General features: G+C 44.3%; 1 protein-coding gene across 8 annotated transcripts in view; it reads left to right on the forward strand.

Moving 5' to 3' along the window:
* Myo3b (myosin IIIB) overlaps positions 1-18370 on the forward strand; it is a 390070-nt gene that overhangs the window by 352189 nt on the left and 19511 nt on the right. The window lies entirely within an intron of this gene.

An 18370-nucleotide genomic window follows, 5' to 3' on the forward strand; every position in this document is an offset into this window, starting at 1 on the left:
GGAATTTTAAGAATATTTTCTTGAATTCAAACTAATACAATACTAGGAAAATAACTTCCCCCTAACAGAAAGCCACAGGGGATTTACCTCTGAATTAGCTTGGTCAAAATATATCTAAAACTGGGTATTTTGTAGTGTTTATTGCAGCCACTCATCAAGTAGAGTGAACTCAAAAGGAAAAGGGACAATATGCTCTCATATGTGTGTATATATCCCTTTGCTTACATTATCTTTTGTGCATATTTAACAGAAGTTGGGAATAAAAGCACTTGTATGCACATATATATCAGAGTGTAGGTGTGTATGTACACTAATGTGTGCCTAATGTATGGGCTGATAGAAGAAAAATGCCTGGATCCCACATTTGCTCTCCATAATTAACAGTGAACATTAGCAAACAGAGCCCTTGAGATCATTACTACCTCCCCCTCCCTAGTTGCAAACTTTTTTTTTACAGTAGCCTCAGGCATAGATACAGTTTTGTTTTTCTTTCCTTAGCAAAATTTATTGACATAATTATAACATGAGGTTTTCGATTGGTTAACGGAACACCAGCAGACTCCTGTGGACTTAAGAGCTTGTGCAGTATCAATACATGTCTGCAACTTTGGACCTTCACAAGGGTGCATTCCCAGGAAGCCTCTGACTCTGGGGTCTCTGTGTTGACGATACAGGGGCTGGTATTCCTCACAATTGTGTTAAACCAGGTCAAGCCACTTTCTCTGAGATTAAAACAAAAAACATCAAAGTGATGTTGAGTTGAAAGCCACACCTTTCCATATCTGGATGCACAAAAGGGATTTTCTTGGAAAACAAGTTAAGGGACAGAAAACAAAGGTTGGACAATATACTCCTTAGGTCACAAGTGCCATGTGGGAGGGAGAGTGGAGCTGTATCAAAGGCTACACACTCCACACAGGCACACAGGATTGGCAAATCCTCCCATATACTGTCAGCCCTGGAGTCACACATTTAGAATGGAAAATGGTCAGGCACCAACGTTGTTTCCCAGAGCCAGAACTGAAGTTCTGCACCTACAAGGTGGCCTAAAGCCACCAAGCCTGCTGGTGACCTTTCTTACTGACTCTCACCCAGCCTTCTGCTAAAAAGAATAATGTATCTGTAAGCCTGGCAGCAGCACACTAGCGTCAGTGGCAGACTGTATTAAATCACATGAGACCTGAGCAGAGATCTGGAACCAGCTGCAGACACGCTCCTTCTCAGCAGCAGAAGCCCCTTAGGTCTACTGTTAGCCTGTGGTCACTTCTCAACTCAAGTACTACATCCAGTTTAGGAAACACCCCAATACACACACACACACACACACACACACACACACACACACACACACACACACACTATGGGTCATCTTATACAATCCTGACAATATCCCTGTAGCAATAGTCTGCTCACACTTTCTCATGCAGAGTGAGGCAAAAGGTTTGTCCCAAATCACGTAGCCAATTCTGGGGTTCACTTGACTCAGCCTGAATTCAATGTTTTCACCAGGACCACTGTCTTAGTTAGGGCTTTACTGCTGTGAACAGACACCATGACCAAGGAAACAAGATTTAATTGGACCTGTCTTACCAGTTCAGAGGTTCAGTCCATTATCATCAAGGTGGGAACATGGCAGCATCCAGGCAGGCATGGTGCAGGAGGAGCTGAGAGTTCTACATCATCATCTGAAGGCTACTAGCAGAATACTCACTGCCAGGCAGCTAGGATGAGGGTCTTAAAGCCCACACCCACAGTGGCACACCTACTCCAACAAGGCCACACCTACTAACAGTGCCACTTCCTGGGCAGAACATGTGAGCATGTACAAACCATCACAACTATACATTCTTTGTCTCTGCCTGCCTGCCTCTCTCTCTCTCTCTCTCTCTCTCTCTCTCTCTCTCTCTCTGTGTGTGTGTGTGTGTGTGTGTGTGTATGTCTTTATACTCTGTAGCTGTCTTCTGACACACCAGAAGAGGGCATCAGGTCCCATTACAGATGGTTGTGAGGTCGTTGCTGGGATTTGAACTCAGGACGTCTGGAAGAGCAATCAATGCTCTTAACCACTGAGCCATCTCTCCAGCCCTACAGTCTCTCTTGTGTGGCAAACTAACTTGTGCATGCACCCTGAGGATAATGGAGCTTTTTGAAGATATTTCAGCTTGGGTAAAGTTGGGGTGAGATTTGATGGTGTAGGGCCAGCTTGACAGTCATAACGAGACTGCATGCCCTTGCAAGACATAGGATTCAGGCGACAGTCTGCAGGCCTCTTCTTGGATGTAGAAGGATGGGAGCAGAGGGTTTGCAGGATTTTGAGAAAAGAAAAGAATATTAGGAAGTCACTCCAAAGCTTTCAATAACATCACAAAAGAGTGACATTTGGAGGAACTAAGAGACACCATCATTGGAGGGTAAGATGAATGTCTCCACCCATTTTGGATGCTTTAATAAAATGTTTTAGACTTGACAGTTTATTTTATAAAACCAGAGATGTGTTGCTTAAAGTTCTGAAGGCTTGGAATTGGAGACGAGGTCTTCAGTAGATCTGGCATCTGGGGGACCCATTCCTTGTAGATGGTAGTTTGAGTTATGTGTCCTCATGTGGTAGAGGGAGCTAAAGGGGGGCAGTCCTCAACCCTTTCTGTAAGGATCCTAATGATGTTTTTATGACCCAGTCACCTCCCGAGGGCCCTGCTTCTTAATAATGTTACTCAAGTCTTTAGGTCTTAACATGAATTTTATACAAACAGCTATTCCAACCATAGCAGAACGAGATAAGATTGGTGGGGAAGGCCATCTTTATTGAACACCTATCCTGTATCAGGATCTTTTAAAATATGTTTTCCTTTTCCCTGTCATCCTCACTGAGCACAGAAGTATTAGGACAGGGGTCATGCCCATTCTGTAAAATGATGTATCCTTGCTGTCCATCACACGGTTATGGTGGGTGGCCAATAAGTATTTCTGACTGTTTGAATACATGAATGAACAAACCTCTCATGAGTTCCCAATAAAGACCTATCTCTGTGAGAGCACCAGGGTGCTGTAATTCAAAATTACTCACCCAGAATCACAAGGTTTACGTGAGTCAACTGATGCTAAACCTATAAGTCCATGAGCACATTAGCATGGACCAGTATGATGCAGTTAAACAGACTTGAATATCAACTTGCACTGACTCTTGCCTCCTAGCAAGAGCTGGAGAATAGAAGAGAGAAATGCTATTCCAGACATGTTTTTCTCTGAGGAGACTAAGATCATTTACAATATGTCATGAAGTATCACGTAATTAGAAGAGATCTGCACATCATATGTAGACTCCATACACTTGATCACAATGCAGCCTCTGACACTGACCTGCACCCTCGTGGCCACTGGGCAGGAGTAGGATTTTCCTGTACCATGGAGCATCTGACCAGTTCTCACGGGGAATCCATTCTGTATCTTGAAGCTCACTGATGTCCTATAACGGGATGTCTGTAACGATAGTGTCACCAACACCCCTGGTTGCCAGCACTGTGCTCCCTACCTCTCCTTCTCGTATTGGGTCACCTGCCTCCCTTTGAGAAATTGTCTCTTAACATACATGCTTAAGAGAATATGATACACAGAACCCTAGCAAAAATTTGGAGAACATGTACCCAGGCCTGCCCTGCCCGCACCACTTATTTCCCTGGCCACACTGAATAGCCCAGCATAGAGCAGGTGTCTTGCCTGGCCATCCGAAACTTCATGCGTGGATACCTCTCACCCACAAGTCACATTTTCCTGTGTTACCACATCTGTAATCACTGGCTTATCAGGGAAAAGAGGTAGAAATGAATATGGCCACTGTATATGGAATGTCTAACCCGAGAGATGAACAGTGTGAAGGTATACAGGGTCAGCAGAAGGGGTTAAAAATCCAGGCGGCATCATTTAGGCCACCAGAGTAACTGAAGTCACCTTCCAGACTATTCTGTTATGTATGTCAGCATTGTGTGCATTGGGGAAAAATATCGATATATTCCTGCCACTAGCATCTAACAAATATCTAGCATGTTTCCTAATAACAAATAGGGATTTTTACCATGGATCGGGGGAAAATAAGGAACAAGATGTCTATCATCATGCTGTGAAATTATTGCTCTAAGGACAGGAGATCCTAAGTATCCATCAGTGGTGGTAGTGGTTTGAAGGAAACATACCACTACTGTAGTGGCTAGTCCCGGTTGTCAACTTGACTATATCTGGAATAAACTAAAATCCGGAGTTGGAAGGTCACCAGTGATCCTAATCTGGAGGCTGGGAGATACAAGTCTCTGACCTGGATCTTGGCATGGAGATTTTGAGGCATAGTGGCTATGAATTCCAGAAGATTAAGACAGGGAGACCTCTGAGTTCAAGGTCACCTGGGATTAAAGGCATGGTGGCACACACCTTTAATCCGGGCTACACCTTCTGCTGGAGACCTACATAAGGACATTGGAAGAAGGAAGACTCATTCTCTCTCTTCTTCGCCTGCTTGCCTTGTGGAACTGAGAGACTGCTAGATCCTTGGATTTCCATTCACAGCTGCTGCTGACCATTGTTGGGAATTGGACTATAGACTGTAAGTCATCAATAATTCCCCTTACTATACAGAGACTACCCATAAATTCTGTGACTCCAGAGAACCCTGACAAATACAACAACCTAACCCTGAAGCTGCAACTCCAGCTGTGCTTCAGTCCCACCCTTCCTGGTGGGTTTTCCTATAGTGGGGCTTTCAGACCAGCCAGTGGTATGAATAATGACATAGAGGTTTGGGTTTTTTGTTTGTTTGTTTGTTTGTCTATTTAATATTTTAAAGCTTAGGCCTTTTAGATAGGGCAGTCTCCCAGTCAGCTATCTAGCCTAACCTGACTAATCCCAGCACTACATCCTACCACATGGATAGGTCTACCTCTCTGCTTCACTTTGGTGTCTGTGTCTGCTGTTGAATCTCCTGCTTTTCCTTTTCTCTCAACCCATCTCCTCTCTTTCTATCTCTGTCTCCCCCCCCCCCCCGCCCCCAAGTTCCACCCTCTCTCCTCCTGCCTAGCTATTGGCTGTCGGGTCTTTATTACAGCCAATCAGAACGAAGACAATCTCTCATACATTCTCGATTGCCTTAGGCAAGCAAGGAACAACGAATATTTACAAAATAGGAAACCTGGTGAGGAGCCACAGACACGGCAATGCCAGGATCCTGCCAGCATTCAGCTCTCTGCAGGTACAGAATTAACGATTGACTATACAGAGACACGCCTTCACACAATGTGAGGAAAAGGTTACCCTAACATTTTCCACCTCACTTTGATCATTCACATCTATCCAGGGCCTGTACTGTCTCCAGCACACACACACACACACACACACACACACACACACACACACACACACACACACACACCTTGGCTGATGAACCAGACATACACACTTCCATTTTTCTGTCTGCTCTGCCAAAACATGCCAGCATGGCAGACAAGGTGATTGTAATCTTTACTGTCTCTACTTGAGAGGGAGGTATGGAGTTGAGAATGGGGCCATGTCCCAGACTGCATGACATCCACACAGGAAGTAACCCAGAAAGGACACCAGCCATGAGATCTTAGGCTAGTAGACCCTGTAATTGAAGAGTCATCTCTGCTCAGCCTGAACGATGGCCACCATTTTGTAGTCATAGTGGGGAAGAGAGGCACCTGCTGATCATGCAGAATTCTCCTCGACATGGTGAAGCTGTTTTTAAAAATGCAGCAGTTCTAACAACTGCCTTAAATAGTGAGGGCCAGACTGGTGAGGGGTCTTGTGACCACTGGGGAGATAAGTTGCTTCAGAGAAGTAAGCTAAATGACACAACAACCCTCTGGGTTTTGTTGACTGTTACTCTGTAACTGCACTTTGAGGTGCTCCCAGAGAGCCAGGGCTTCCCCAACCCCAAGAGTTTGCCTCTGGACTTTCCAGGTTTTGTTGGATGTCCCATTCCCAACCAATCCTTGGCCCTTGTTCAGCTGGTCCAGTTAATACTTCATGAGGACTCTGGTGGCCAGTCTTCCAAATGCTGTCACATCTTCAGCCAGATGTTCCCAACTTTTCTGCCACTCTACCAGCTATTATTCTCTTCTGTGCATGCTCTATTTTTAAATGTCTAACACACACACACACACACACACACACACACACACACACACACACACACACACGGGTATAGTATAGTTTATTTAGCAAGCCGACTCTCCCACTTCTTCCTCTATAGGAGTGGTTGCTAACAGGACCGAGCTCAACAACATGCTACTGTTGACTTCACTACACTGAGACCAGCTCAGCCTGTCTGTGATTCTGAGCTTGTTGGACCACTGCAGGCAGTCCCAGAAGCCGCATCACGGCCATCCTGGAGGGCTTTCCCACCCCACACCCCCAAATCTGTTACTTCAGAACCCAAATCTGGGAGAGCTATAGTCTATGAACGCTTACCAGCTTCCTTCTTGGGAGTTCCTCAGTGACCTTTGCCCTTTCCAGTTTTCTCTACACCCGTGCCGCCTTTTCCCTACCTTCATCAGGTCCCAAGGAATACCACAAATCACACACCATTAATCACGCAGCATGGAGTTTTAATTGCTCCACGTGCCTTAGCTCTGCCAAGTATTCCTAACTGAACTGGATTTGGCCAGGCAGTTGCTAATTCTAACTGTTCTCTACTCCCCACAGAGTTGGTGGGAGCATGCTTTGATTTTTCTAGTTCCCCATCACCACTATACTACATACCTCGCTGCCCTCCGAAGAGACGGCCCTGTAATGGGAAGAGGAATGGCTCCTTTCCAGAACACTGCTTCCCCAGTAAATCAGTCTGGGGCAGTCTTATTCTTGCCAAAGTCACTGCCCTAGGCTGTGAAGTTAACGTGGATTCCTTCAGGAAAGGATAGCTTTGATTGCTGGCTCCAGCTAACAATGAACTAGATGCCTTCACCTCTTCTCAACCTGCATGGAGTTGGCTGACTGTCTACAGCTCTACATTTTCCTGCTTAGCTCCATTTTAAAGGGCACAGCACCAATCCTTTGAGTAGTTTCTTTGCTGCACTCTTAGGCACCCCATTTCTCCTGGGGGTCTCCTGGCTATCCAGCTGGTACATGGGGGCCAAGAGGCTCTGGGAGTGAGGAAATACATGGCACCATAGGTAAAGTGCTCGAAGCACAAACACAAGGACCTAAAGTCGGGGGCTTCAGCATCCAGGCCAAACATAACAACGTGTGGCAGTAATTCTAGCACTGGGGAGTCAGAGACTGGAGGATTCCTGGCACTGACCTTGTCAACCCATATTCAATGAGAGGCACTGGCTCAAAAAATAAGGAAGAGAGTAATTAAAGAAGAAGAAACTCAATGTCAACCTGTGGCTTCCAAGTGCACTTACACACATGAGTGTACACACACACACACACACACACACACACACACACTAAATTTACAAAGTAAATAAATTAATTAATGGAAGAGCTCTGCCGTGCACATGCCCCATTATGATAGAGAAGATGGGAGGTGGCCAACAGCTCCTAAGGGCTGCTTGGATCTCCTGCTGCCTCGTGGTACCTTGGATGCCACCTATTGTGCAAGCTGGGTTCTCTATTCTCCCATCAATTCTCTGAGTCCTTGACTTCTGACTTCCAGTACGTCTCTTGTTGTGTGCAGTGGTCTCAGTTGGCATCTGATGGCTGCAGCCATCAGACAGAGAGATTCTGGTATGAACTTCAAGGTTAACGAATCTCATGGCTAAGCAGATAGAAAGGTGTCTCATAGGCAGTTCTGCTATCTGCATTCCTGGCCATGCTTTTCAACCGTTTGTTGATCATACAACAACAACAGCAACAGCAACAACAACAGCTTTACACTCTCATCCAGTGACTTGGAATAAGATGCTAGACAAAGATGGGACAGCGCTGGATTAGGGAACAACCAGTTCTAAATGGGGCTAATTGTGAAACCTCCTTCTTAGCATAGCATCTAAACACTATAACCACAGTGTTTGGGGACAGCTGAGATGCATGATTTTTGCAGAAAATATTTGTTGTTTAATTACAGGCTCATATGGGTCTTTTGGCAACCAACAGATGCCAAAGCAGACTTGAAGCACCATCTCGGGAAACTTGTGATTCGCTTAGTATGCTTTTAATCTAACGCATATGGTTCACATTTGACGGCAGTGTCCAAAATGAAGACATTAGCAGTGAGTCACTCTCCTGGAGAAAGCACAGCACACTGCGGCCAGGTCTCTTGGTCTGTGTTCTCAAATGGTTCTGTTTAGAGATTGTAAACACAAAGCAGGTCTCCCTGTCATGGCCAGGGGTTCCTGGGAGGCATGTGACATCAAAGGGCCTCGAAAAATTCCCCTGCTATGGACAGCGCTTGGCATCATGGCCTGTTCCATCTGAATAAACAGCAGACTTTGGTCACTGGAACACGGGATTAGAGCGAGCAGAGGGCTGAAAAGACCGTTTATTTTGCGGCAGCTCTTCCTTTTAAGTCTCTTGGCTTTCCAGCTCAGCCTGATGCCTCATGGCCATCACAGAACATGAGCATCCTTCCTGGGAATTCAGAGCAGGGGGGCTTTCAAGTAAGAGCCACACTTGAAGCTGTAGGCCACAAAGCCAAGCCCACCAAGGCCACCTGTGGCCACTTGCTGACAAGGGATGCTCAGGGAACAGGGTGTCGTAGTAAGAAAGTGAGCCCTCGAGTTAAATGGCCCAAATCTGAATCAGCACCACTTCTGAATTATGGGACCCGGGGCAGAGTAGTCCGTCTGTGGGAAGGATGGCACAGTCCTCCAGCGTTGCTGTGGGAAATGAGCGAAATCACCTCTATCCAGAGCTAAGATGCTGCCAGGCTAGCCTCCGACCATTTACTTCTGTTGTAAATTCTATTAAAGACAGGACCTGCCTCACCTCCATCTCTTTGCTTCACAGCTTGCCATGCCTCAAGCTAAATTCAATCACATTTACGAAAGTGTTGTCACACCCCAGGCAGGACCTTGGGGTCACATGTATTTACAGAGCCGAGTGCTACATGCCTGGAACACTCGCTTTTTGATGTCTCTATTCACTCTCTCCCGTGTTTCCATCCACTTGCATATCTACTCTCTGAGACATCCCCTCTCCGCCATTTGTCATGTCCTGGGCACTGGTCACATCCTCACCACTCTGTCCTCTCAGCACCCAGGGAAAGGGACAAACCAACTAGAGCATGTGGTTTTGTTAGGGCTGGAAGCATCTGTTCGGCCACACTGCACATCGCTGTGTGGCTAAGGCCAAGTGGTCCAGGAGAGAGAGCTCATGGTAAACTCTCCTCTCTCAAAGACTTGCACACCCTCTGCATATTCTTGCTTGCTTTTCCATTTTGTTCAAGTTCCTTTTTCTTGTTTGCCTGATTCTATTTACTAAGTGGGTACAATGTTCTGTTTTTCACAGTAATACAGTCAGCTCAGTATTTTAAATTGCCTGTCTATAGTATCTTAAAGAGATCCTTTCCACCAATCTTTCTTGGTTTTGTTTGTTTGTATGTTTATTTGAGACAAGGTTTCTCTGTGTATCCATAACTGTCCTAGAACTTACTCTGTAGACCAGGCTGGCCTCGAACTCACAGACATCCACCTGCCTCTACCTGTCCAAGTGCTGGGATTAAAAGTGTGTGCCACCAATGTCCAGCCATCTCTTTTTTTTTTTAAGTCACTTTTAAACTGCCTTTAATGATTAGGTTTAAGTATTTTGGGATGTTTACCATGAAGTGATGTAGAATTTACCAGGCACAATATTGTAAGTCAGCCATCACGGCTTGTCATTATCCCTCTTGGTGTTTTGTCTTATGAGGGGTGGTTCCCAAGAGGCAGCAATGAAAAAAACTGCAGAAGTTTCTCTTGTACATAGGGAATAGGGCGCTCTGAAGACAGCCACTTCCTTGTTTATATACAGCTTAATAATGTGTTGCAGTAAGGCTTGGCCTATTAACTTGAGTTTTCCTCTGCATTTTTGAACTCAGAGTGAATTACTGCGAGGTGGTGGGATTTGTCTGGTCTTCCTTTTCAGGCCCTAGGGCTCCTCTCCTGGGCTCTTCACACTCCCTGTTTTTGCTGGTCTTCCTCTGGCCAAGGCTGTCTATCTTGGTCTCAAGTTAGACCCACATTGCCCTGAATGGATGGCCCTCTCCAATATTCTCTTCTAACTCATTGAAGATGTACTGCCAGTGCTTGCTTCTTGTCAGAAGCCACAGTGACTCCCTGGGGCATGTGGGATGAAAGACAAACCCTGGCAATCATATTTGCTGGGTGTCTCCACAAGTCTCAACCTCCCCAGCTCTGAACCACACCTCCTAATTAGCACCGACACTCAAGAAAGGCCTGTGGCATTTTAACTGTCCCCAGAATACCTTACACAAGCCCCCCCTTGTTTTGTATGAAATCAAAAATATTGTCTATCTTCTATATAGTATAAAAGAATCTTTAAGAAATTGTATATTTTAAGAAACCCAATTATATATTATCCAAGAAAAAATTCTATTCTTGCTATATATTCATTTGTTAACCTAGTAATTTTTCCCCAAAAGATTATTTTTCTAAATACCTCTAAATTCTCGTGATACTTTTCTCATTATTCTATGGTTTAGACTAATTGGGGCATCCCACCATCTTTCCTTACTACAGATTTTTAAAAGACCAGTTAGCCCCAATTCAAAGATCTTTGGTATGTGGATTGACAATTGTTAGTTAATAGCACATGAAGTTTTGTGTGCTGTATGCAACCATGTAAAAGCCTTTTGGTTTGTGGTTTTAAAACCCTGGCAAAACCTACCTGTTCACCAATAGAAAAGTTGTTAAATAATGGCATGCCCACAAATGAAGTAACATAAAATCAGGAAAGAGAATGGCCTAAAGCTGCCTGTATCCTCTGGGACAGACTCCATGATATATTGAAATGTTAAAAAAAAAAAGAAAGACATCTTCACATTGGAAGGGTTGTTTTGTTTTGTTTTACAAGCAAGAAATGGTCCTAGAAATGCATATAGAATAGTTCACATAAGACAGAGATTTCTACTGCAACAAGGACTAATTAAGAACTTGACAGGGACTTGTCCCCAGAATGACCTTTGTACTGTTTTCTTTTCCTTTCTTTTTTTTTTTTCTTTTTGCCATGCCTAGAATATGTGAAATTTTCAATTAAAAATATTAAATATCGGTGGCTAAAATTTGAATGACAATCTAATGTTGTTTAACATAAGCTGAGAGGAAACTTCTCTGTGCCAAAAGACATAGAAACCAATTCTACCAGCACTTAGCAGTTGTGTAGCCTAGTGAATCCGCCTTACATGGAACACTCATCAGTGAGCGTATCTCGAGCAGAACTTAAGAAACAAGGAGATACTGGCTTAATTAGAGACACTCGGGGAGCCACCGGAGACAGCAAGAATGGGAGAAGATGATCTTCCAGGACAAGGGCACATACACTGGTACCCAGTCCCCATTCTCACCGGATAGACTGCATGTCAGCTCAGACACCTCCAGGGTGTTTTTACATGTCCTCTTTAATAAACTGTGGCTCCCTGCTCACCCTTCCCTCACCCCTTCTTAGTCACATTTTAAGGCATTTTGGCAGCATCTGTTGCCTGGATTGTGCCCTACAGGATCTCCTTAGGTTGCCACTCCCCAGGAATACACTGTTAGGAAACCTAAGACCTTGCAAGATCTGGAGGAACTTCTCTGGACTGGTGGACAGGTGGATCAGTTTCCACCTGCCGCCAGCATGTGATCTCCTTAAGTACGTTTTCCTTGATCGGTAACCTCATGGCTATGCCCTGTTCCTAGGCAGCCGCCTCCCCAGCCCCGCCCAGGGTACGCATCCTCCGGATAGCCGAGGACCTTCCCTCCTGAAATCCCAATGATAAGCTGCTGCCTCTGCAGTGCAAGCGAGCAGCCTACTGTGTTCCCCCTCCATTCCAGATGCACACAGAGCTACCCATCGAACAATTCTACAGGATGTTTCACAACAGGCCCGTGATCAAGAGCTGAACTCTTGACCTCACCATCCCAGAATACTCACTGACCACCTTGGCCTTCTCTGTTTCACAAAATGATATTCACAGACACTCAAGATAAGGTAGAAATCTGGGAGTTAATTCCTTTTTAAAAAAAAGTAATTTAATTATTTTATGTGTATATGGGCTTAGAGGGCAGACACATGCCACAGCACACATTTGGAGGTCAGAGGACACCCTGTGGTAATTTTATCTCTCTGTCTACTGTGTGGGTTCTGGGGATCAAACTCGGGTCATCAGGCTTGGCAGTAAACCCCTTACCCACTTACGCCACCTTACTGGCCCTTGGAAGCCATTCTTGACCATTTACTCTGAATTCATCAAGGTCTGTTTTTGACATTTGACCTCAATGCACAGACCTTTTTCTCCCACTTTGTGCTTCCCTTGTTTAGTTTTTGCCTTTGATTCAGGGTTTCATTCTCTTGCCCAGACTAACCTGGAACTTCACACTAGCCTCAGACTCATGATGATCCTCCTGCCTCAGTCTCTCTCGAGTTCTGGGATTACAAGCATGCACCAGCATGCGTAGAATCACTCCTGTTCTTAATCCCCTGCATGCTTGCAACTGTGATCAGAGAAGACAGAAAACTGCCTCGTGACTGGTTTCTTCCCATTCTCTCTCAGTGACTTCCCCTTGGCTTAAAAGAATAAACTCTTCACCTGTAGGACACAACCCATTTGGGCTCAAACAGTCCTTTGACGGGGTGGAATATCAGCTATCCTGCATTTCAGAGATTTACATCATGATTCATAAGAGTAGCAAAATTACAGTTATGAAGTAGCAACAAAATGTTGTGGTTGGGGCTCAGCACATCAGGAAGAACTGTATTAAAGGGCCAAGTGTTAGGAAGGTTGAGAGGCATTGGTCTAAGGCCTATTCGTCAGAACCTGCTCTCACTACAGTTCATTTACTACTACAATTAGCCAGAGCTAATTGTCTCAAGGACAGACATGGCCTTTGCATCTATTGCTTGCTCAGCCTGGACTGCTCCCCAGACCCACTCCCCTCTATCGTCATAGGCTGGGTCTCATAGTTCTTTGGGTCTCAGTTTAACTGTCACCTCACAGAGAAGCCATCTGCTTCCCATTTCTCTGTAATTCTGATGTACACTGAACTCTTTGTTCCTTTCTGTGCATCCATCATAATTTGTAATAATTGCAGTGTTTACAGTTGAATTCCATCATGGAGGGAAGGAATTCTCCAAGGGGGTTTGGGCTGTGTCTGACCTGCCCATCAATACCTCCTTAGAAACGGGCATATGAGAAGCTCTCAGCTGATAATGAGTATTGTTTGTGTGTGTGTGTGTGTGTGTGTGTGTGTGTGTGTGTGTGTGTGTTTTCACAGCCAATTTTCTAGCTTTGCCCTGATCTCCTCTATAAAAATAAAGTGATGCAAATGTTATTCTCTTAATAAGCAATTCAATTCTAGCTCGGAAGGGGAGCAGCCATAAGCACAAACATTTATTTTCCTATTTTTCTCAGTTATACTTAATTATATGAGTTTGTTGCTGTTAAGTAGTTTGTAACTATCAGATGATAATTGCAAGGCACAGATTAATAGTAAAAGTGCACCTGGTTACCTTCAGCTATTATGTCGACTGGGACAGGTTAGGTTATGACACAGAAACGAACAGGTCCCAACAGCTCAGTGTGCACAGCCATATACAGGTCTCTCCATTCTCCTCCGCTTCCTGGGCAGGCTTCTCTCAGCACCCAGACTGACAGGGTAGCTTCCATCTGATCGGCACTGGCAGTTCTGGGAGACTTGGGAAAGGGTATTATAGTGACTATCTAGAAACACACACACACACACACACACACACACACACACACACACACAATGTTACTAACCCATGAGCAATATTCATTAGCAACCAAGTATCTTCCATGTATCAGTTTCTAGGGAGGCATTGATGAGCAAGACTACACATCACTGGACCAAGGCGTGGCTGACTGCTCCTGGGTTCATCCCAGTGCAGACTGTGATTTGATATGTCATGTAAAAGGAATATAGTTTGCAAGTCACAAGCAACTGTTCTCACCTGATGGTAGCTGAGAGCATTTCAGGTCGGTGGCCCAGGAATAAGGAAGATAAGGCCTAAACCCCTTTTTTAACCCATTCATGAATGCACCATTTGATAGTAACGGTACCCACATTATGCTCTGCCCTGTGTTCCGAATGCCGTAAGTAACCCTGTAGGCTTGTTTTATTCACTACAAGCCTAAGTAAAGTAATAAATCTCACAGATGCCAGGAATTCTAAAGTGACAGAACTCTGTCTACTTTGCTTGCTGATATGCTGATATGTGTGGGGTTTGTTTTTTGAAAAATAAGCATCTTCACAGGGCACTGGCTATTGTTGTCCTGTGTCAAACATCTGTACCATCTGCCAGTTACGGTAAAAATCCAAGGATGCTTCAAGGTTGCCTGAAATGTGGGACAGGTCCATGTCACAAGGCTTTCTGAGTCACTGGATTAATCCCCCAGGGATTTGGCTTCTCGGTCGGATGGTGTGAGAAGGAAAGAGACACAGGCCTCCAGAAGCTTCCATCAACAGTAAGGAGGGTTTCCCACTAACTCTCCTCTTCTTCAGCAGAATTAGGGGAAGTTATCTTACCACTTCTAGCATAGCTGCTTCCTCCTGTCTACTGCCCTTTGTGTAGAAGCTCCTGAAAAGCAATAACCCAAGAAGGAAAAAAAAATAGTAAAGAAAAAAAGCATTTTCTCTTGGCCACAGTGTTCACAAGCTGACTTGTTCAGGACCCAGATGTGTGTGTGTGTGTGTGTGTGTGTGTGTGTGTGTGCATGTGTGATGTGTCTGTGTGTATGGATCTGTGTCTGTGTGTGTGTGTCTGTGTGTATCTGTGTGTCTATGTGTCTATGTATCTGTGTGTCTATGTATCTGTGTGTCTATGTATTTGTGTGTTTATGTCTATGTGTTTGTGTGTGTCTGTGTGTCTATATGTCTGTGTCTCTGTATATATGTGTGTCTGTATCTGTGTGTCTATGTGTCTGTGTATGTCTGTGTGTGTCTGTGTGTATCTGTGTGTCTATGTGTCTATGTATCTGTGTGTCTATGTATCTGTGTGTCTATGTATTTGTGTGTTTATGTCTATGTGTTTGTGTGTGTCTGTGTGTCTATATGTCTGTGTCTCTGTATATATGTGTGTCTGTATCTGTGTGTCTATGTGTCTGTGTATGTCTGTGTGTGTCTGTGTGTATCTGTGTGTCTATGTGTCTATGTATCTGTGTGTCTATGTATCTGTGTGTCTATGTATTTGTGTGTTTATGTCTATGTGTTTGTGTGTGTCTGTGTGTCTATATGTCTGTGTCTCTGTATATATGTGTGTCTGTATCTGTGTGTCTATGTGTCTGTGCATGTCTGTGTGTGTCTGTGAGTCTGTGTATCTATGTGTCTGTATGTATGTCTATGTGTCTGTGTGTGTCTGTGTATTTGTGTGTCTATGTCTGAGTCTATGTGTATGTCTGTGTGACTGTGTGTCTGTGTCTATATGTATGTCTGTGTGTATGTCTATGTGTGTGTGTGTTTGTGTGTCTGTTTATCTGTATCTATGCTCCCAGCATTCCTTGCCTTTCATGAAATTAGCCATTGATCAAAAAGCCAGAGATGCAAATGCAGAGGAAGCTGGAAGCATGCCAGAGCCCACAATACAAACTTAATTACCTAAGGAAAACTACAAGAAAGACTTTTGTTTTCCATCGAAATCTCCTCCCCGGGCTGTTAGCTATGTCGTACATGGGCCCAATCGATATATTAGCGCTTGAGAACCAAAGTCCCTTGAAATAAATTAATCTGTCAGGGAAAGCAATAAACAAAGAACAAATTAACATGTTTTAAGACATTGCTTAAATTTTCATAAATATAGATCTTGAGATGGAATGATGAGCTCCCAGGAGCCAGAGCTAATATTTGGTTGTAATTAAGAACTGCTCTTTCATGTTTCTTCTGATGTAGGTGGGAAATCAGCCCCGTGCTCGCTGAATTCTGCCTTGTGCTTCCTCACAAATGCCACTGTTTACTTCATTAATAGGAAGTGCCTGCCTCACAAGCTATGCTGGCACACTTGGTATGTTTCACCTCTAGCTGATAGTAAATTATTGAAGTGTATAAACACACACATACACACTCACAAAGGTACAAGCAGAGAGTCCTTTAGGGACCTGCATGTATTAGCATGCTTGACATTTAAATAGGCACAATGACATAATACACCGCAGACCAGGCCGTCTAAGAGGCTGAGGCACAGCTGACAAAGTCCCTGCTGTGTCCCACGCTGCCTACAGATGTGGAGTGACTGCTGGTGATTGACAAGAAGGACAGTACCTATGTAAGTTTACTCCTTTATCCGGACTCATTTAAACACAAGAACCAGAAACCCAACCTCAAACTAGCTCAGGCCAGAGCACAGTTTGTCTCCGGAGTTACACTGATATCTTTAAGCCACTCTCCTCTCTCCATGTGGCTTCATTCTGCTTACTCAGCATCTGGCATGCTCAGTGCTGGCAGAGTGGCCATGGCCAACCCTGAGCCCCAGTCACCAAGAGCTATGCCTCAGGACGGGAGCTGTCCTTGCAATGTCTGCATCTCATCATCCCTGGCAGACTCCAGTCCACTTGTGTTCTGTGCCCACCCTTCAGATAACCGCTAAAGGCAGAGAAGAGGCCCCGCTGGGTTGGGCCAACTTGTCTAACTTGATTTGAGGGGCAGAAAGGAGGAATTATCCACATCTGTCTAAATTCTTGGATTGTGTCTATTAAAACAGGAGAGCGGTGATGTTAGGCTGACCGCAATGACCAGTCTCTACCCAGGAACTTTTATTTCTAGTGTAGTTGTCATGCTTAATTACTGAATGCAGCTAATTCATAGAATAGGGGGCCAACATGTGATCTCTGCTGATAGAGAAACGCTGAGGCTCTATAGACAAAACTGATGCAGTAGAGAACCAAAGATGTCCTATCAAGGTCTAGACCAGACAAAACCCTGTTCTCGGTAACAGACAGGATAGAGCAAGGGTGGGGGCGTGGCTCAGTCAGTAGTGTGCTAGCCTAGTGTGTGGGGTTCCATCCCAGTCCTGGTGGGGACATACCTGTTATCTGGGTAAAAACAGGTGAATATCAAGTATCAGAGCATCCTTGGTTACACAGAAAGCTCCAGGGCAGCCTATAATACATGAGGTTTTAGGACAGAACACAAATAAAATAAAATAAAATAAAATAAAATAAAATAAAATAAACAATGCAAATGGTGGTAGTATTCTCAAATAACCGCTACCCAGGTACACTCTAATCTGTAAATGTATTTATGATAAATGACTTATGGCTTGCTACTATTAAAGCATAGCTAGGAAAAATAAACCATACATGGGATTTATTATCAGCTGAAAACTTCTAAATGCTAATTCTGATGAGCACGTTCTTCATAACTCCACACTCTGAGGGGCTGTGGATAAAGTCTGAGTCGTACATTCTGATGTGAGATGCTCTTCTGGTTAATGAGTACTGGAAATGTCCTCTTCAGAGCTGCATGGAACAGAGAAGAGACTGAAGTCTCTTGAGCCAAGTAGTCTACAACTGCTGGTGGTGAGGGGAATGGCAGGTATAAGGGACCAAGTATCAAATATACAAGCCCATGGGAGCCATTTCCACCCAAACTTCCACACCAGCCTTTAGCATAGACTCAAAGAATGACTGGAGCCTCTGCAGTGGAGGAAGACACAGTTCTATCCGCCCGTGGTGTTCACTGTAGAGATGGCTTTAAAATGCAGTCCAGGATAAAAATCATCAAAAATGTGGAGAGCAGCCCTCCAGTAGGTACCCATAGGTTGGTTTTACATATTGAACTAGGAGCTAAAAGCACAGTTCATGTGCAGGAGACAAACTTGGCGTGCCTGACACCCTCATTTGAACGCCAGCTCTACGCAAAGTAAATATCATGTACCAAAATGCATGTGCATGGTTTGTAAATGAACAAAACATCCAAGCTACCCAAGGGAAAATAACATAGTGAAAACTATATTTTTCTCACAAGCCTTTCTTCAAGTTTCTGCTAACAGTCTCTTATAGTATAATATGCAAAAATACACATATGTGGACATACATTTATGTCAGTCACAACTAATCACCCTTTCCTCAGGCACTATGTGTGTGTGTGTCACTTTATTTACACAAAAATCCCCCAAATTGCTGAAAGTTTCATAAGGGCAATCTTAGCAATACCAGAAAAGTGTTTTCCCACCCCAAAACAAACACAGCCCTGGGTCTTTTTTCATATAATGG

The sequence above is a fragment of the Mus musculus genome, chromosome 2 (genome assembly GCF_000001635.26).
Source record: "Mus musculus strain C57BL/6J chromosome 2, GRCm38.p6 C57BL/6J".
In the NCBI taxonomy this organism is placed as follows: Eukaryota; Metazoa; Chordata; class Mammalia; order Rodentia; family Muridae; genus Mus; species Mus musculus.